Source organism: Bidens hawaiensis, unplaced genomic scaffold, assembly GCF_021521415.1.
Source record: "Bidens hawaiensis isolate Kalapana, Puna unplaced genomic scaffold, B.hawaiensis_p1.1 tig00011793_1, whole genome shotgun sequence".
Lineage (NCBI taxonomy): Eukaryota > Viridiplantae > Streptophyta > Magnoliopsida > Asterales > Asteraceae > Bidens > Bidens hawaiensis.
In genome coordinates, this window is record NW_027491937.1 from 107,767 (window position 1) to 130,077 (window position 22,311).

Sequence of the window (22,311 nt, forward strand, 5' to 3'; positions counted from 1 at the left end):
CTCGATGGAAGGGTTCGACGGCAGCACAAACACCCCCCTGGGTATCCTATCTTTCCCCGTCATTCTCACGGACGGGAAACACTCCCGCATAGAAGACGTGGACTTTGTCGTAATGAGGAAGCCACACCACACATACGACATTCTCTTCGGGAGAGACGGGATGGCAAGATTCAATGCCGTGGTATCTTCAGTCCACGGCATGATGGGATGGCCAATAGCTGAGGGTGTAGCGATGATCACCGGTATTCCCCAGGTATGCATCGCATCTGTCTCATCTGAACCCAAACCAAAGATGGCTAAACCAACCATCACCGAACCAGAAGAATGGGCCTTCAATGGCAAATACCCTGACCAGGCTGTTACCATTGGCCCAACAGTCACTGATCCTATGCGCACCTTACTCAAACGCTTACTACAGAAAAACGCTGACATCTTCGCGTGGACACCAGCTGACATGACTGGTGTACCTCGAATTAAGGCAGAGCATAAGCTCAAGTGTGACCCGGCTTTTACGCCAGTCATACAAAAGCGCAGAGTAATGGGGGCGGAACAAGCTAACGCGTGTAGAACCCAAGTCAAGGAACTCCTGGACGCGGGCATCGTACGCTTTAGCAGATATCAAACATGGGTTGCAAATCCCGTCATGGTACCGAAATCTAACAAACAATGGCGCATGTGCATAGATTTCAAAGACTTAAACAAAGCATGCCCCAAAGATTGTTACCCGTTACCCGAAATTGACCTTAAGGTAGATTCGTTAGCACCGTTTCGCCTTAAATGCTTCCTTGATGCGTATAAGGGGTACCATCAAATCCACATGGCCGTGGACGATCAGGACAAAACCGCATTTCGGACGCCCGATGGCACATTTTGTTATCAAATGATGCCATTCGGACTTAAGAATGCCGGGTCCACATACCAACGCCTGATGGACAAAGAGTTTCATGCCCAAATTGGGAGGAACTTGGAAGTCTACATGGATGACTTGGTCATCAAAAGCCCTGAACCAGAAGCGATGTTGAAAGACATCGAAGAAACTTTCAACACGCTCAGAAAGATAAACATGAAGCTCAATCCGAGCAAGTGTTCCTTTGGGATGGAAGAAGGGAAGTTCTTAGGAGTCATTGTTACTAAAGATGGCTTCAGAGCGAACCCTGAAAAGGTCGAAGCCATTATCAAAATGGAATCACCTACTACCATCAAGCAAGCTCAGACACTGAATGGACGACTAGTCGCACTTAACCGCTTTTTGGCAAACCATGCGGATAGGTCGTTCCCATTCGTGTCAACATTGAGAAACTGTTTAAAGAAAACGCACTTCCGCTGGACACCAGAAGCGGAAGCAGCTTTTCAGGAAATTCGGTCACGCTTGATCGAACTCCCAACGCTCACAGCACCAGAAGCGGGGGAGGAATTAATCCTATACCTTTCCGCCACAGATAGAGCAACCGGGGCAGTCCTGCTAGTAGAGCGAAAAGGCATCCAGATGCCAATCTACTATGTTAGCCGTGTCCTAACAGACGTAGAAACCCGGTACTCTACCCTGGAAAAATTAGTCTTAGCACTTGTACAGGCTTCACGCAGGCTAAGACGATATTTCCAAGGTCACCCAATCACCATTCTCACCAACTTCAAACTTGAAAACGTTCTAGGCAAACCCATCCCAAGAACGTTGGAATTAATCCTATCCATGTTCTTGGGATGGGAGTGCCATTTGCGTAATTGAGCTCCATTGTCAGGACGCCTAGCCAAATGGGCAATAGAATTGGGAGAATACGCGATAAAGTACAAGCCAAGACCAGCCATAAAAGGCCAGGTCTTGGCCGACTTTATTGCAGAAGTCCCCGCTTCGCGGGAGAAAGAGTGCCAGGAGGAGGCTCAACCCTCTCCAGCACGGGACATCGATGATGTCTGGCGACTCTACACTGATGGAGCAGCCAACAACGAGGGTTCAGGCGCAGGGTTGAAACTAACCAACCCAGCAGGCCAAGAATACACTTACGCTATTCGACTGGATTTTCTCCAAGTACGAATAACGAAGCGGAGTATGAAGCATTCTTGGCCGGGCTGAGAATTGCGCGTAAGATGGGAGTGAAAAACTTGGAAGCCCACGTGGATTCCATGTAAGTAGCCAACCAAATAAACGGGACGTACAAGGCCGTGAACGACACAATGGCCCTGTACCTCGCACAAGCAAAAACCCTTATGCGCGATTTTAATGATTGTAAAGTCATACACGTCAAGCGTAGCGAAAACAAATCTGCGGATGCGTTAAGCAAGCTTGCATCATTAGCCTTCACCCACTTGGGAAAGGACATCCGCATTGAACTCCTTGAAGCACCATCAGTCCCGCACAAGGAAATCTGTGTCATTCAAACCGGCACAGAAACGTGGATGACACCAATAATAAATTACCTTGCGGCGGGTATACTACCAGAGTCAAAAACACAGGCAAGAAAAATACGCTGTAAAGCACTGAACTATCAACTCATCGATGACATCCTTTACAGACGTAATTTTCTTGGCCCACTACTAAGATGCGTGGACAACCAAGATGTTGGCTACCTCTTAAGGGAAGTGCACGAGGGCATCTGTGGAGTACACGCAGGTCCACGCGCTGTTGTAGCTAAGCTAAACAACGCGGGATACTTTTGGCCGGGGATGCATACGGATGCGCTGGCATACATCAGAAAGTGTAAGTCTTGCCAACTCTACGCACCCAACACGAATCACCCGAAGAATGAACTTGTTCCAGTCACCTCTTCATGGCCATTTCAGAAGTGGGCCATCGATGTGACAGGCCCATTTCCCACAGCAGCAGGGAACGTTCAGTTTCTAGTGGTAGCCATCGACTACTTCACCAAGTGGATAGAAGCAAAACCCTTAGCCCAAACAACCGCAAAACATATCAAAAAATTTATTTGGGAATTTATTATTTGTCGTTTTGGACTTCCACAGAATTTGGTGAGTGATAACGGCACCAACTTTGCTGACAAGAAGCTACAAAAGTGGCTGGAAGAACTTCAAATCACCCACACCTTTACCTCAGTGGCTCACCCGCAGGGTAATGGTGAGGTGGAAAGAGCAAATAAGAGCATCGTCGACGGCATAAAGAAAAGACTCTTGGAACACAGATCCGGCTGGGTGGACGAAGTTCCACACGTCCTTTGGGCAAACAGAACGCTGAAAAAGGCAAGTACGGGAGAAACCCCGTTCAGCCTCACTTATGGCACTAAAGCCATGGTCCCGGTCGAAATTGGTCTACCGTCACCAAGGGTCTTGACTCAGCCAGAAGACAATGATGCAGAAAGACGGTTTGACCTTATGCTAACCGAAGAACGCAGAGACTTAACCGCAGCGCGTGAAGAGAATTACAAGCGACAAATGCAAAAATACTACAACACGCGGGTAAAACTCTGCAACTTCAATGTAGGAGACTACATATTGCGTAACAACGAGGCTTCGAACCAAGAGCGCCCAGGAAAGCTGGCCCCGGTCTGGGAAGGACCATACATAATCAAAGAAGTTTTGGGAAAGGGCGCATACCGGCTCGAAAGGCTCGATGGCACTCCCATCCCAAGAACATGGAATGGAGCTCAATTACGCAAATGTTACATGTAGAACAATTCCAAACTTGTAAAGAAAAGGCCTAGAGCCACTTCTGATGGAAATGATTCTCCTTTATCACATTGTGTTGATAGCCTTACCTTTATACTTATGAACTTTCCACACTGATATGCCGGTATTCACCGCATAAATAAGTGTGAAAAGAAGTAAGTCGTTGCGTGTGAAAGGCGGCAAAACCCACAAGCATAAAAACGGTAAAAATTTCTAAGGAAAAGATGAGGAAAACCTTCACGCAGGTCAGATATAGGTAAAGTTTAGCCATCCTACTAAGTGAAAGTGACGGTCTTATCCGCACAATCACGAAAGAAGAAGCAAAACTTTAACCTATTATCTGCCACGTTGAAAGGTTAACTTATCCAAAGTACTCAAGAAATTGCTAAGTTAAACCAAAATATGCGTGAAACAAAACATATAAGGTTTACAAGGCAAGGCATTAACAAATAATTTATATTCCATCAAAATTCAAATATTACATGAATTGCTGGGCATATACCCGCATACAAAAATATAAATCTATTCTAACAGTGGGAAGGGATCTAAAGGATCAAGCTTCAGGACCACTCCCGCTTGAATCCGCACCATTAGTTGAGTGTGGCGGTTCAAGGAAAGCCTTGAGAATAGTTAGCCCATCATCAGCAGCAGCAATTTCGTTCACCTTCTCCACCACCGGATGCGGGAAGGCAGCATACTGGTTCACTGCTTGGTCGTAAGCAGCTTCAGTGTCCACGTCATAAAGAAGGAAGTTGGAAGGCGGGATGCCCTTCTCAACAAACCCCAGACCAAGCAGGAAACCAGCCTTTTCCCCATCCTCATGGGAAGCGTTGAGGGCTGCGCTCATGGCATCGTCATAAGATGTGTTCGTGAAGATCCGATGCACAACCTATAAAAAAAAATATTATGAAGCTAAGCATACCTGCGACAACGCTTCTCGTAGAAGCCATTCCTTGGTGATCAGAGCTTCCTGGAGGGCAGCTTGAGCTTGGTCACGGGCGCGTTCGGCTTCATTTTTGTTAAGGTTGGCAAGCAACACTTCCTTAGCAGCAGCCTCTTCAACGCCCTTCAGCTTACGCTCAGTGCGGTCAAGCATACCCTTCTGGTCCAGGAGCTCTTGGAGTTTCTTGGCATCTTCTAAAGCCAAAGCATCATGAGCCTGCTGAAGCCTCTCTAGTTTGGCTTTAAGCTCCTCATTCTCGGTGTGCAGAGGCTCAGCAATGGCTTCAGCTTTGGTGGCCCTCTCGGTCGCGTTCCGCGCAGTTTCCTTAGCCAACCTAAGCTGTTCGTTAACAGCTTGGGTAGCCTTGGAACGGGCCTCGAGCCGGGCCTGAACTTCAACCTCGAGGGCCTTGAAGACCTTTTCCTTCTCCGCAGCAATGGCGGCAAGTCTCCTGTTCTCCTCCCGGATAGCCCGCGCCTGAGCCACTTCCTGGCTATGCGCCGTCTTTAACTTGTCATTTTCACGACAAAGCAACTCGACGCGCGGCTGCATCCGGGCAAGGAGAATCCGAAGCTCATTCGTCAGCCTACCCTTCTGGTAGCTAGACATGGCTTCCCCCAACGCACCACTTGGGGCGGCGTGGCGTGCCCATTCGACACAATCCGTAGCAGTCCGGAGGGTCGTTCCTCGGAGGATACTCCACCGAGGAGCGTACACCTCGTTGGAATCACGAACTGCAATAAAAAAAAATAATAGTTAAAAAAAAAGATGATAAAAGGGATAAGGCCAAAATATCCCCACGCACCTGTAGGGTAGACAACAGGTCGATAGGCACCAAACCCATCACCTGAACCCAAAGGTTATCCATCCAAAAGGTCAAGGAGATGGGAAGGAGGCAAAGATGGGCTAGAAGCCCCAACCCTGAACGTACCTGAGGGACCGGCCGTAGTCGGCGGCACCTGAGGAGGCATTGTAGAGGCCCCTGCGGTAGAAATCAACGGAGGTGAACTCACTGGAGGTGAACTCACAACCGTGGCCATCGCTGCGGAAGAACTCGCAGGAAAAACCACCGCCGGCTCAATGAAGGATTCCGTGAAGATGGCACTGACAGCCGGCGGAGAAGATGTTACAGTTGGAACAGTTGCCTCAACGGGGTGAGCAACTGAACCAATGCTGCAAACAGGCGCAGCTGCCTGGGTCATTGCCTCGGGTAGGTTGACCAAACCTACCGTCATGGGTCCAGAGATGCTCCTTCCCACTCCACTCTGGAATGCGGTTGCATCCACGCCTGCACGAAGACAAGATATATAAGTATAATGGCGGAAAGATATGCAGTTAAGCTGAATATAATTTATACTTACGAGTTTTCTTGAGCTTGAAGGTTCTGACAGGCGGGGACGAACCCGATGGAACTGGCCTCTTCACACCAGTCACTGTCGTAGAACTTGGTTGCTCGGAGGTGACAGCTGTCTCAACCTCCGAGACAATTGTCTCACCACCACCAGGGTTCCCCGCCGTCTCCTCGCTTTCAGTCTCGTAGTCAGACTGATTTCCTAGGTCGACGGCGGAGGTAACCTTTGCCTTGCCCTTCACGGCGGCAGCTTTCTTCTTCCTCACGAAGAAAGGCCCATCTGCGGATTCCTCATCAGAAGATGACAAAATTAGAGGAATTCCAGCAGAGGTTTGAGCATGGAGAGGGCGGGGGTTAAAGAAACCCTTACCTAGCGGCGTGGCGCTCAGAATCTCGTGGCCTGGTGGGTAGACCTCCACAAACCGATCCCCCGTTTGCTCCAGAATGGGCAACTCATTCTCATCAAGAGCACGAGTACCCAGCCGAGCGGGACCACCGCTCTCACGCGGTTGCAGAAGCGGCTGCAAGTTGTTTCCCTCTGAGAATAAAAAAAAAGAAATGGTTAGAGCAAAAACCCTAAATTAGCAAATAATATGAAGCATACCGTAAGGGATAGAGTTCAAACCATATTCGAGGATGATGGGTACTTGCGGAGTCTCAGAACCGGCATCCTTTCATACCCGGCTCATCCCAAGCATCACCATCCCAAACTCCGCAAAGCGGTAAACCAGAGTCTGGATCTGGGAGATCTTGGCGAACCATTCCGCCTCTTGGAAATTGGAGGCGTGAAGGCTAGGGAGCGCCCTCCCGTTCTTGAACGTCATCGCAATGGGGACGACGCGAGCGGAGATGTAGAAAAACTCCCGCTTCCAAGACCGAAGACTGCGCTCGGTAGCGCAGATCTTCAAACCCTTGATCCGAGTGACCAAGGTATACCAGCCCTGGATGCACCTCCAGGAGTAGAAGGTCATCAGGCGGTCGACGAGGGGCTCAACGCCCAGAATGTGGCACACCCATTCAAAGTGGCGAACCTTAGCGATCGCCATCGGGTGCACCTCCGTCAAATGTACACCGTGTTTCTCCAGAACACGGTATACGAACTTCGTTAATGGGAATCTGAGATTCCCATATATGAAGAATGAGGCATAAACCCCTATTTTGCCCTTAGGAGCATCATACACCGTCTGGTGAGGCTCTGGAAACTCAGGCTCGTAGGGCTCGAGCATGAACTTCTTGACGATGTAGTGATACAAGTCAACAGAAAGAGTACACTGGCACTCGCCAGCAGTACTCTTATCGTCCTTATCAGACGTGGACGACGGATTCTCGAGGTATACATCGGACTCCTCGGCAGTAACCTCGGGATCATGAGTAGAAGACATTTTTGAGGTATGAAAGAGAACGATTTCAGGAGAATGCTCGACGGAAAAGTTAGAGTATTCGCCGGAAATCGTTTAGAAGAAGAGTGAAGTGAAGGTGTGAATTAAGATGCACCCTCTCCCCCTTTATATACTCATCGCAATGAATGCGATGAATTTAATGCGGAGGAGAGAGAGCGCAGGTGCAATGAAACTATGACACGTGGAAAACAGCTGTTGAAAGGACGCGTGCCGTAAAATTCGCGCCCACGCGCCCGAAAACTCGCGCCCACGCGCCTGGAAAAGCGTCTGGAATGACCATATACTGTCACGTCGCCATAACTTCCTGCACGTCCTGAAACCGTCAGGAGACGCCAACGTCATTTCACTCGTTTGGACTGTTCTTATCCTTTCACCAACTCTTCGAATTTCAAAAAGATTCAAAGATTCAAAAATAAGAGGGAATATACCCCCTTACCTTGGAAAGCGAGAAACCATAAGATGAGTGCGGGTACAGTGTCAAGGCGAAACCCTTCACATACTTAGCACTTGCAGGGAATCGAAGCTAACAAGATACCTTGGGAAACAAGAAACCGTAAGACAAGTGCGGGTACAGTGTCAAGACGAAACCTTTCACATACTTAGCACTTGCAGGGAATTGAAGCCAAGAAGGATCTTATGGACCATGCTTGCGGAAAGAGAAATAACACCTCCGCGTGACGGGAACATTGAGAATTAGATTATTTGAAGCTTCAAGATGGAATTGGTAGTTTAACATAACTAATCAATATGTCCAAAACTACCAAAACCTCGTGAAGAATCTATGCAAGTGAAACTCAACGCTCCCGACGTGCGAAGGGATTAAACACCTACCCGCATCATAACCAATGATCAGGCAGAAAAGTCGGGAATTTCTGCAAGTGACATTAGGAAAACTGCGGGAAGAATCCCCACGGAAAACCTTAAAAAACAAAAACCCTCTTTAAAACCCCTTGCTTAAAGTCCAAAAGTTCACCTCACTTATTAACAACTCATGAGAAGAACAATGGACTGGGGGACTTGAAGAGGTAGGTCCCAGCAAAGTCCAGTTGGACCCGCAAGACACACCTTGAAAAGGTACGTCAGCGCAAAGACCAACTGGTTCCGCAGGACCCACCATGCTCAGAGAGATGGAGACCTTAAACGCAGTAAGCCAGCTGTTCCAGCAGGAAAGCCTCCCTTGGTACAGTACCCTACCTGTTCCCGCAGCTGTGGGTACATACCAAGAAGGAAGGCTACCCGCACTAACGGTAAGGCTACACGCATAAGGCACTAACTCTTACACTTCAGCAATGTCACCTGAGGAAGGAATGAGCAAGGCGGGAATACTCCCGCCCAAATGAGCCAGTCCGTACGCTTCTGGAAGATCTTTTGTACTATACCTGCAGCCCATGAACCAATCACAGGGTGACAGCTCACCGACAATAGTACGAGGAGGAGCATGCTCCAGTACAAAATGTCACTATTAGCCGCTGCCTACCCACCAACCACCAGCATGGCACGTACATAGCCCACAGTTGGTAGAAAAGGAATATTATACAGCTGGCTGTACCTGCTTGGAAACCTACCTTCGGCTATAAATACTCCAACACCTTGGAACGGTATCATCATCATATATCATCTGATATTATCTTATCGTCTCTAGTTATTTCTCTTAATATACACTTATATTCAGAACAATCTAGTCTGATTCTCACGCCGGAGGGTGGTCACAAGGAGGAACCCCCCCCCTTCTCAGTGACGAGCTCACGGTGTCTGTTTTGCAGGTTGAGAAGAATAACCATCTTTGCCGGACCTAACCCTCGTGGGGAACATCTACTTAACCCTGAGATTATCATTAATCTGCCGGGGTCACTTAGTGTTTCTTCATTGGCGCCATCCGTGCATAAAAGCTAGAACTAATTCTTTTTCAGTTTTTTCAAAACCTCTGGAAAGATGGTTAAGGTTACTCCGATGCCAAGGCCAACGAGTGACCAAGAAACTCCGGTAACCACAACCCCAGCTACTGGGGGAACACCGGCGAGTACACAATTTTTATGAACACTACCCCGGTTACCCAAGCCGGGGCAAGTGCAGTAAACAATCCTTCACTGGGATTCGCCGATACCCAGTTGGAGAGACAACAGACGAGGCTCCCCCGCCAAACACTTGATCAAGTTAAAGCGTGGGCGGAAGCACGTCAGAAGGAATTCCAAGCTGAGTTGGATGAACGCTTACGTTCACTCAAACAGGCTGAAGAATTCGGAAGCACTCGACAACAGCTCAACATGAGCAATGAGTGCGAGTACTTGGACGATGATTGGGAGGAGTCCGACAGTGACGCAAACCCTCGTCATAGGGCGAAAAGGAAGCGCAAGGAAACGGACTTCCAACCAAGAAGGAATTTTGGAGAAACCTTCAAACCAAGGAACGCGGGGGGAAACCCACGTGACTTCTCCAAAACCTTTAGACCAACTGTTGCAAATGCGGGAATGTCCAAGTTTGCAAGGGACATTGCGGAAACAATCGCCCCGAAGAGTGCCAAACAGATGTCCAACATCGGCACTTATGATGGTATATCCGACCCAGACGATCACTTGAACAGATTCATAGCGGGGGCAACCGTCAACAACTGGACGGAACCCACGTGGTGTTATATGTTCCAGATGACGCTGGTTGGAGCGGCCAGGGCGTGGTTTGATCGTTTACCGGTCCACCACATCTATGATTGGGCGGATTTCCAACACAAGTTCAGCCAGCACTTCAGTCAACAGAGGAAATATACTGAAGAGCAGTGGACGATCCTCAACTGCGTTAGAGAGGAGGATGAATCTTTACTAGACTTCATCACTCGCTTCAACTCGAAGAAGCTGAGTCTGGGCACCATAAGCGAAGATCTTGTTCGCGCCGCTTTCATCCAGGGCGCCGAATACCCAGAGCTTATCCGCACATTGACGGGTAAAGACGGCATGCCATCCACATGGGATGCCATCATGACGGCGGCCAAGCGCTTTGCCAAAACGGAGAAGCAACTGGGTAGGAATCTTCCCCAGAGTACAAACCTCTACACGCAGAGGACTAGAGAAAACAACGTCCGGACCGCCCGGCAAAACAAAAAGAGGAAGCTAGGTATTTGGCAGTCAAGGGTAAACTTTGACACCTCATCCAGCTCTCGCCCTCTAGTAGGCGGAAGGGATAACACGCACCCATCAAGCCGAAAACCCCGGTGGCGCCACTCACCAAAAGCGTCACGGAGATATTTGCCACCGAAAAACTCCCATGGCCAAAAGCTCCAATGATCCGGCAGCGACATAACACGGATCAGAGCAAATCCTGTGACTTCCACGGGACAAAGGGTCACACCACTGAGGAGTGTACATCCTTGAAGGATATTGTTGACACATTCGTCAAGGATGGAAAACTTACACACCTTGTGGCATCAATCAAGAATGGAGGGAGGAATGATAACCGATACAAAGGCAACGGACGAAAGCCCGTTGACATCAGCATCCACATGGTTCATAGTAACGTCAGAGGAAGAAAAAGACGAACGACAGAACCATGCGCGTGAAGGAAGCTGAGGTGCGCTTCCCGCGAGTGCCAGGAGGACCCAGCAAAGAAGGCCCTATCGTCATCAAAAGCCAGCTGGGGCACTACATCACTTCCCGCACTCTTGCTGACAACGGCGCCTCGTCAACGGTTATGTACAGGCAGTTCTTCGACAAGCTAGACGACGAAGACAAGGAACGCCTGGAAACGGTCTACGCCTCGATGGAAGGGTTCGACGGCAGCACAAACACCCCCCTGGGTATCCTATATTTCCCCGTCATTCTCACGGACGGGAAACACTCCCGCATAGAAGACGTGGACTTTGTCGTAATGAGGAAGCCACACCACACATACGACATTCTCTTCGGGAGAGACGGGATGGCAAGATTCAATGCCGTGGTATCTTCAGTCCACGGCATGATGGGATGGCCAATAGCTGAGGGTGTAGCGATGATCACCGGTATTCCCCAGGTATGCATCGCATTTGTCTCATCTGAACCCAAACCAAAGATGGCTAAACCAACCATCACCGAACCAGAAGAATGGGCCTTCAATGGCAAATACCCTGACCAGGCTGTTACAATTGGCCCAACAGTCACTGATCCTTCGCGCACCTTACTCAAACGCTTACTACAGAAAAACGCTGACATCTTCGCGTGGACACCAGCTGACATGACTGGTGTACCTCGAATTAAGGCAGAGCATAAGCTCAAGTGTGACCCGGCTTTTACGCCAGTCATACAAAAGCGCAGAGTAATGGGGGCGGAACAAGCTAACGCGTGTAGAACCCAAGTCAAGGAACTCCTGGACGCGGGCATCGTACGCTTTAGCAGATATCAAACATGGGTTGCAAATCCCGTCATGGTACCGAAATCTAACAAACAATGGCGCATGTGCATAGATTTCAAAGACTTAAACAAAGCATGCCCCAAAGATTGTTACCCGTTACCCGAAATTGACCTTAAGGTAGATTCGTTAGCACCGTTTCGCCTTAAATGCTTCCTTGATGCGTATAAGGGGTACCATCAAATCCACATGGCCGTGGACGATCAGGACAAAACCGCATTTCGGACGCCCGATGGCACATTTTGTTATCAAATGATGCCATTCGGACTTAAGAATGCCGGGTCCACATACCAACGCCTGATGGACAAAGAGTTTCATGCCCAAATTGGGAGGAACTTGGAAGTCTACATGGATGACTTGGTCATCAAAAGCCCTGAACCAGAAGCGATGTTGAAAGACATCGAAGAAACTTTCAACACGCTCAGAAAGATAAACATGAAGCTCAATCCGAGCAAGTGTTCATTTGGGATGGAAGAAGGGAAGTTCTTAGGAGTCATTGTTACTAAAGATGGCTTCAGAGCGAACCCTGAAAAGGTCGAAGCCATTATCAAAATGGAATCACCTACTACCATCAAGCAAGCTCAGACACTGAATGGACGACTAGTCGCACTTAACCGCTTTTTGGCAAACCATGCGGATAGGTCGTTCCCATTCGTGTCAACATTGAGAAACTGTTTAAAGAAAACGCACTTCCGCTGGACACCAGAAGCGGAAGCAGCTTTTCAGGAAATTCGGTCACGCTTGATCGAACTCCCAACGCTCACAGCACCAGAAGCGGGGGAAGAATTAATCCTATACCTTTCCGCCACAGATAGAGCAACCGGGGCAGTCCTGCTAGTAGAGCGAAAAGGTATCCAGATGCCAATCTACTATGTTAGCCGTGTCCTAACAGACGTAGAAACCCGGTACTCTACCCTGGAAAAATTAGTCTTAGCACTTGCACAGGCTTCACGCAGGCTAAGACGATATTTCCAAGGTCACCCAATCACCATTCTCACCAACTTCAAACTTGCAAACGTTCTAGGCAAACCCATCCCAAGAACGTTGGAATTAATCCTATCCATGTTCTTGGGATGGGAGTGCCATTTGCGTAATTGAGCTCCATTGTCAGGACGCCTAGCCAAATGGGCAATAGAATTGGGAGAATACGCGATAAAGTACAAGCCAAGACCAGCCATAAAAGGCCAGGTCTTGGCCGACTTTATTGCAGAAGTCCCCGCTTCGCGGGAGAAAGAGTGCCAGGAGGAGGCTCAACCCTCTCCAGCACGGGACATCGATGATGTCTGGCGACTCTACACTGATGGAGCAGCCAACAACGAGGGTTCAGGCGCAGGGTTGAAACTAACCAACCCAGCAGGCCAAGAATACACTTACGCTATTCGACTGGATTTTCTCCAAGTACGAATAACGAAGCGGAGTATGAAGCATTCTTGGCCGGGCTGAGAATTGCGCGTAAGATGGGAGTGAAAAACTTGGAAGCCCACGTGGATTCCATGTAAGTAGCCAACCAAATAAACGGGACGTACAAGGCCGTGAACGACACAATGGCCCTGTACCTCGCACAAGCAAAAACCCTTATGCGCGATTTTAATGATTGTAAAGTCATACACGTCAAGCGTAGCGAAAACAAATCTGCGGATGCGTTAAGCAAGCTTGCATCATTAGCCTTCACCCACTTGGGAAAGGACATCCGCATTGAACTCCTTGAAGCACCATCAGTCCCGCACAAGGAAATCTGTGTCATTCAAACCGGCACAGAAACGTGGATGACACCAATAATAAATTACCTTGCGGCGGGTATACTACCAGAGTCAAAAACACAGGCAAGAAAAATACGCTGTAAAGCACTGAACTATCAACTCATCGATGACATCCTTTACAGACGTAATTTTCTTGGCCCACTACTAAGATGCGTGGACAACCAAGATGTTGGCTACCTCTTAAGGGAAGTGCACGAGGGCATCTGTGGAGTACACGCAGGTCCACGCGCTGTTGTAGCTAAGCTAAACAACGCGGGATACTTTTGGCCGGGGATGCATACGGATGCGCTGGCATACATCAGAAAGTGTAAGTCTTGCCAACTCTACGCACCCAACACGAATCACCCGAAGAATGAACTTGTTCCAGTCACCTCTTCATGGCCATTTCAGAAGTGGGCCATCGATGTGACAGGCCCATTTCCCACAGCAGCAGGGAACGTTCAGTTTCTAGTGGTAGCCATCGACTACTTCACCAAGTGGATAGAAGCAAAACCCTTAGCCCAAACAACCGCAAAACATATCAAAAAATTTATTTGGGAATTTATTATTTGTCGTTTTGGACTTCCACAGAATTTGGTGAGTGATAACGGCACCAACTTTGCTGACAAGAAGCTACAAAAGTGGCTGAAAGAACTTCAAATCACCCACACCTTTACCTCAGTGGCTCACCCGCAGGGTAATGGTGAGGTGGAAAGAGCAAATAAGAGCATCGTCGACGGCATAAAGAAAAGACTCTTGGAACACAGATCCGGCTGGGTGGACGAAGTTCCACACGTCCTTTGGGCAAACAGAACGCTGAAAAAGGCAAGTACGGGAGAAACCCCGTTCAGCCTCACTTATGGCACTAAAGCCATGGTCCCGGTCGAAATTGGTCTACCGTCACCAAGGGTCTTGACTCAGCCAGAAGACAATGATGCAGAAAGACGGTTTGACCTTATGCTAACCGAAGAACGCAGAGACTTAACCGCAGCGCGTGAAGAGAATTACAAGCGACAAATGCAAAAATACTACAACACGCGGGTAAAACTCTGCAACTTCAATGTAGGAGACTACATATTGCGTAACAACGAGGCTTCGAACCAAGAGCGCCCAGGAAAGCTGGCCCCGGTCTGGGAAGGACCATACATAATCAAAGAAGTTTTGGGAAAGGGCGCATACCGGCTCGAAAGGCTCGATGGCACTCCCATCCCAAGAACATGGAATGGAGCTCAATTACGCAAATGTTACATGTAGAACAATTCCAAACTTGTAAAGAAAAGGCCTAGAGCCACTTCTGATGGAAATGATTCTCCTTTATCACATTGTGTTGATAGCCTTACCTTTATACTTATGAACTTTCCACACTGATATGCCGGTATTCACCGCATAAATAAGTGTGAAAAGAAGTAAGTCGTTGCGTGTGAAAGGCGGCAAAACCCACAAGCATAAAAACGGTAAAAATTTCTAAGGAAAAGATGAGGAAAACCTTCACGCAGGTCAGATATAGGTAAAGTTTAGCCATCCTACTAAGTGAAAGTGACGGTCTTATCCGCACAATCACGAAAGAAGAAGCAAAACTTTAACCTATTATCTGCCACGTTGAAAGGTTAACTTATCCAAAGTACTCAAGAAATTGCTAAGTTAAACCAAAATATGCGTGAAACAAAACATATAAGGTTTACAAGGCAAGGCATTAACAAATAATTTATATTCCATCAAAATTCAAATATTACATGAATTGCTGGGCATATACCCGCATACAAAAATATAAATCTATTCTAACAGTGGGAAGGGATCTAAAGGATCAAGCTTCAGGACCACTCCCGCTTGAATCCGCACCATTAGTTGAGTGTGGCGGTTCAAGGAAAGCCTTGAGAATAGTTAGCCCATCATCAGCAGCAGCAATTTCGTTCACCTTCTCCACCACCGGATGCGGGAAGGCAGCATACTGGTTCACTGCTTGGTCGTAAGCAGCTTCAGTGTCCACGTCATAAAGAAGGAAGTTGGAAGGCGGGATGCCCTTCTCAACAAACCCCAGACCAAGCAGGAAACCAGCCTTTTCCCCATCCTCATGGGAAGCGTTGAGGGCTGCGCTCATGGCATCGTCATAAGATGTGTTCGTGAAGATCCGATGCACAACCTATAAAAAAAAATATTATGAAGCTAAGCATACCTGCGACAACGCTTCTCGTAGAAGCCATTCCTTGGTGATCAGAGCTTCCTGGAGGGCAGCTTGAGCTTGGTCACGGGCGCGTTCGGCTTCATTTTTGTTAAGGTTGGCAAGCAACACTTCCTTAGCAGCAGCCTCTTCAACGCCCTTCAGCTTACGCTCAGTGCGGTCAAGCATACCCTTCTGGTCCAGGAGCTCTTGGAGTTTCTTGGCATCTTCTAAAGCCAAAGCATCATGAGCCTGCTGAAGCCTCTCTAGTTTGGCTTTAAGCTCCTCATTCTCGGTGTGCAGAGGCTCAGCAATGGCTTCAGCTTTGGTGGCCCTCTCGGTCGCGTTCCGCGCAGTTTCCTTAGCCAACCTAAGCTGTTCGTTAACAGCTTGGGTAGCCTTGGAACGGGCCTCGAGCCGGGCCTGAACTTCAACCTCGAGGGCCTTGAAGACCTTTTCCTTCTCCGCAGCAATGGCGGCAAGTCTCCTGTTCTCCTCCCGGATAGCCCGCGCCTGAGCCACTTCCTGGCTATGCGCCGTCTTTAACTTGTCATTTTCACGACAAAGCAACTCGACGCGCGGCTGCATCCGGGCAAGGAGAATCCGAAGCTCATTCGTCAGCCTACCCTTCTGATAGCTAGACATGGCTTCCCCCAACGCACCACTTGGGGCGGCGTGGCGTGCCCATTCGACACAATCCGTAGCAGTCCGGAGGGTCGTTCCTCGGAGGATACTCCACCGAGGAGCGTACACCTCGTTGGAATCACGAACTGCAATAAAAAAAAAATAATAGTTAAAAAAAAAGATGATAAAAGGGATAAGGCCAAAATATCCCCACGCACCTGTAGGGTAGACAACAGGTCGATAGGCACCAAACCCATCACCTGAACCCAAAGGATATCCATCCAAAAGGTCAAGGAGATGGGAAGGAGGCAAAGATGGGCTAGAAGCCCCAACCCTGAACGTACCTGAGGGACCGGCCGTAGTCGGCGGCACCTGAGGAGGCATTGTAGAGGCCCCTGCGGTAGAAATCAACGGAGGTGAACTCACTGGAGGTGAACTCACAACTGTGGCCATCGCTGCGGAAGAACTCGCAGGAAAAACCACCGCCGGCTCAATGAAGGATTCCGTGAAGATGGCACTGACAGCCGGCGGAGATGATGTTACAGTTGGAACAGTTGCCTCAACGGGGTGAGCAACTGAACCAATGCTGCAAACAGGCGCAGCTGCCTGGGTCATTGCCTCGGGTAGGTTGACCAAACCTACCGTCATGGGTCCAGAGATGCTCCTTCCCACTCCACTCTGGAATGCGGTTGCATCCACGCCTGCACGAAGACAAGATATATAAGTATAATGGCGGAAAGATATGCAGTTAAGCTGAATATAATTTATACTTACGAGTTTTCTTGAGCTTGAAGGTTCTGACAGGCGGGGACGAACCCGATGGAACTGGCCTCTTCACACCAGTCACTGTCGTAGAACTTGGTTGCTCGGAGGTGACAGCTGTCTCAACCTCCGAGACAATTGTCTCACCACCACCAGGGTTCCCCGCCGTCTCCTCGCTTTCAGTCTCGTAGTCAGACTGATTTCCTAGGTCGACGGCGGAGGTAACCTTTGCCTTGCCCTTCACGGCGGCAGCTTTCTTCTTCCTCACGAAGAAAGGCCCATCTGCGGATTCCTCATCAGAAGATGACAAAATTAGAGGAATTCCAGCAGAGGTTTGAGCATGGAGAGGGCGGGGGTTAAAGAAACCCTTACCTAGCGGCGTGGCGCTCAGAATCTCGTGGCCTGGTGGGTAGACCTCCACAAACCGATCCCCCGTTTGCTCCAGAATGGGCAACTCATTCTCATCAAGAGCACGAGTACCCAGCCGAGCGGGACCACCGCTCTCACGCGGTTGCAGAAGCGGCTGCAAGTTGTTTCCCTCTGAGAATAAAAAAAAAGAAATGGTTAGAGCAAAAACCCTAAATTAGCAAATAATATGAAGCATACCGTAAGGGATAGAGTTCAAACCATATTCGAGGATGATGGGTACTTGCGGAGTCTCAGAACCGGCATCCTTTCATACCCGGCTCATCCCAAGCATCACCATCCCAAACTCCGCAAAGCGGTAAACCAGAGTCTGGATCTGGGAGATCTTGGCGAACCATTCCGCCTCTTGGAAATTGGAGGCGTGAAGGCTAGGGAGCGCCCTTCCGTTCTTGAACGTCATCGCAATGGGGACGACGCGAGCGGAGATGTAGAAAAACTCCCGCTTCCAAGACCGAAGACTGCGCTCGGTAGCGCAGATCTTCAAACCCTTGATCCGAGTGACCAAGGTATACCAGCCCTGGATGCACCTCCAGGAGTAGAAGGTCATCAGGCGGTCGACGAGGGGCTCAACGCCCAGAATGTGGCACACCCATTCAAAGTGGCGAACCTTAGCGATCGCCATCGGGTGCACCTCCGTCAAATGTACACCGTGTTTCTCCAGAACACGGTATACGAACTTCGTTAATGGGAATCTGAGATTCCCATATATGAAGAATGAGGCATAAACCCCTATTTTGCCCTTAGGAGCATCATACACCGTCTGGTGAGGCTCTGGAAACTCAGGCTCGTAGGGCTCGAGCATGAACTTCTTGACGATGTAGTGATACAAGTCAACAGAAAGAGTACACTGGCACTCGCCAGCAGTACTCTTATCGTCCTTATCAGACGTGGACGACGGATTCTCGAGGTATACATCGGACTCCTCGGCAGTAACCTCGGGATCATGAGTAGAAGACATTTTTGAGGTATGAAAGAGAACGATTTCAGGAGAATGCTCGACGGAAAAGTTAGAGTATTCGCCGGAAATCGTTTAGAAGAAGAGTGAAGTGAAGGTGTGAATTAAGATGCACCCTCTCCCCCTTTATATACTCATCGCAATGAATGCGATGAATTTAATGCGGAGGAGAGAGAGCGCAGGTGCAATGAAACTATGACACGTGGAAAACAGCTGTTGAAAGGACGCGTGCCGTAAAATTCGCGCCCACGCGCCCGAAAACTAGCGCCCACGCGCCTGGAAAAGCGTCTGGAATGACCATATACTGTCACGTCGCCATAACTTCCTGCACGTCCTGAAACCGTCAGGAGACGCCAACGTCATTTCACTCGTTTGGACTGTTCTTATCCTTTCACCAACTCTTCGAATTTCAAAAAGATTCAAAAAGATTCAAAGATTCAAAAATAAGAGGGAATATACCCCCTTACCTTGGAAAGCGAGAAACCATAAGATGAGTGCGGGTACAGTGTCAAGGCGAAACCCTTCACATACTTAGCACTTGCAGGGAATCGAAGCTAACAAGATACCTTGGGAAACAAGAAACCGTAAGACAAGTGCGGGTACAGTGTCAAGACGAAACCTTTCACATACTTAGCACTTGCAGGGAATTGAAGCCAAGAAGGATCTTATGGACCATGCTTGCGGAAAGAGAAATAACACCTCCGCGTGACGGGAACATTGAGAATTAGATTATTTGAAGCTTCAAGATGGAATTGGTAGTTTAACATAACTGATCAATATGTCCAAAACTACCAAAACCTCGTGAAGAATCTATGCAAGTGAAACTCAACGCTCCCGACGTGCGAAGGGATTAAACACCTACCCGCATCATAACCAATGATCAGGCAGAAAAGTCGGGAATTTCTGCAAGTGACATTAGGAAAACTGCGGGAAGAATCCCCACGGAAAACCTTAAAAAACAAAAACCCTCTTTAAAACCCCTTGCTTAAAGTCCAAAAGTTCACCTCACTTATTAACAACTCATGAGAAGAACAATGGACTGGGGGGACTTGAAGAGGTAGGTCCCAGCAAAGTCCAGTTGGACCCGCAAGACACACCTTGAAAAGGTACGTCAGCGCAAAGACCAACTGGTTCCGCAGGACCCACCATGCTCAGAGAGATGGAGACCTTAAACGCAGTAAGCCAGCTGTTCCAGCAGGAAAGCCTCCCTTGGTACAGTACCCTACCTGTTCCCGCAGCTGTGGGTACATACCAAGAAGGAAGGCTACCCGCACTAACGGTAAGGCTACACGCATAAGGCACTAACTCTTACACTTCAGCAATGTCACCTGAGGAAGGAATGAGCAAGGCGGGAATACTCCCGCCCAAATGAGCCAGTCCGTACGCTTCTGGAAGATCTTTTGTACTATACCTGCCAAGGTATGGACAAAATAGACAAGATCTGACCAAAGCAGCCCATGAACCAATCACAGGGTGACAGCTCACCGACAATAGTATGAGGAGGAGCATGCTCCAGTACAAAATGTCACTATCAGCCGCTGCCTACCCACCAACCACCAGCATGGCACGTACATAGCCCACAGTTGGTGGAAAAGGAATATTATACAGCTGGCTGTACCTGCTTGGAAACCTACCTTCGGCTATAAATACTCCAACACCTTGGAACGGTATCATCATCATATATCATCTGATATTATCTTATCGTCTCTAGTTATTTCTCTTAATATACACTTATATTCAGAGCAATCTAGTCTGATTCTCACGCCGGAGGGTGGTCACAAGGAGGAACCCCCCCCCCCCCCTTCTCAGTGACGAGCTCACGGTGTCTGTTTTGCAGGTTGAGAAGAATAACCATCTTTGCCGGACCTAACCCTCGTGGGGAACATCTACTTAACCCTGAGATTATCCTTAATCTGCCGGGGTCGCTTAGTGTTTCTTCAGTTGGTAAAATGATGATGTTTGTTTTCCTTCTTGTGTAACCATATGAACTTTTGTATATGATTTTGGTAACCAATGAGAAGTTTGTAGTTTTGTATGTTGTGGCTTTCTTTTTCATTGCTTAAGTACAGTAGTGCTTGTATATATGCAATTGAAAGTTTCAGTTGTGTTTCGTATGTAGTATGTAGGTAGCGAAAGGGCGGGTCAAGGCTCAGGTGAGGTTGACCCACCATTATTAAACCTTTTTTCCCCTTGTTTTCAAGTTTATTAAGGGTTAACGTCGTATAAAACCGACCGTTTTCAACATCCTAGTTGTTTAGTCCTTTTATATCTTTTAATAGTTATAAGTGGCAATCAGCTTTATAAAACTTTTTCGGTCAAATCTCTTTTGAACTTAAATGTGATTTATTTCTTCAAAAATAGACTTAATTTTAATGATATTTTTTCCAAAAATTTTAAATAATATCCTTTTGTTTTCTAAGTTATATTTGTTTTTTTTGTAATTTAAGAGTTTTTTTACAGTAATAATTAATTTGATTATCTAAATAAATGTAAAAGATATAAATAAATACAAGGAAGAATGAATAAATAATGTAGAATATCTGTCACATCATATAGTGGTCTAATGTAATGATATGTCTTTCAAAAACGATATTATGAGTTCAAATTCTTAGGGCATTTGTGGTGGATGGGCTAAAAACACCCACATTTTCTGTCATGTAAACAAGGGCGTTTTGTCAGTTTTATACGAAGTGGTTGAAGCTGTTGCAATAATTAAATAATTCTTAAATTATATAAATATAAATTAATTAAAAGAATTGAGGTGATGCCATATGATCAATGGATGTTGGTTGAATTAATGGCGGGTACCTATTTCTTTGTGCTCATACGCCGTCCTACAGAAACATGCAAACCGGTTTCAGACAAAAACGCCCATAGCTATGTGGGGGCGTTTTTGGACTAGAAGAAGCCCCAATACAGCTGCCCTATTTCTGCATGTTGAGGCGGTATCACCTATTGGGAGTAGTGGTTGAAGTGTTGCAAAATAAATATAGATACAAGGAAGAATTGCTATGTTATTGATGTTATATGAATTACAAATGGTTTTACATCCTTTAAGTATCGGTTTCTCTTCTTATTCCTACCAAATACAATGGTATTAAAACCACAAGGGAATGAATATTTAGCGAGGACCCAATGAATAAACATTGTACAATATGTATCACATCACATAGGGATATAATGATATGGTGTTTGCCTTTCAAAAACGATACGATGGGTTCAAATCCTTAGAGCATTTATAGTAGATGGGCTAAAACCACCCATTTTTCTGTCACGTAGACACAAAGGCATTTTGCCAGTTTTATGCGTAGTGGTTGAAGTCGTTATAATAATTAAATAATTTTTAAATTATATATAATAAATTAATTAAAATAACTAGGGTGATGTCATGTGATTAATGGATTTTGGATGAATTAATGGTGGGTGCCTATTTCTTTGCGCTCATACGTCATCCCACATAAACATGCAAACCGGTTTTGGAAAAAATGCCCCGTTAGTGCGTGGAGGCGTTTTTGGACAGTAAGAAGCCCCAATACAACTACCTTGATGCTTCCTGTTGGGGGCTTCATGGAGGGGGTGGTATCACCTATGTGGTGTAGTGGTCGAATGTGTTGCAAAATAAATATAAATGTAAGGAATAATGAAAAAATAATATAAAATATGTATCAAATCGTATTATGGTAACTGTGGTATAACGATATGGTGTTTTGCCTTTCAAAAGTCATATGGAGGGTTCAAATCCTTAGGACACTCGCACTGTAAAGGCTAAAAACACTTTTTTTTTCTGTCACATGGACACAAGGGCATTTTGCTAGTTTTATGTGTAATGGTTAAAGGCGTTGTAGTAATTAAATAATTCTTAAATTATATAAATGAATAAATTAATTAAAAAATTAGGGTGATGTCAAGTGATTAATAGATGTTGATTAAATTAATGGTGCGGAACCTATTTCTTTCCGCAAAT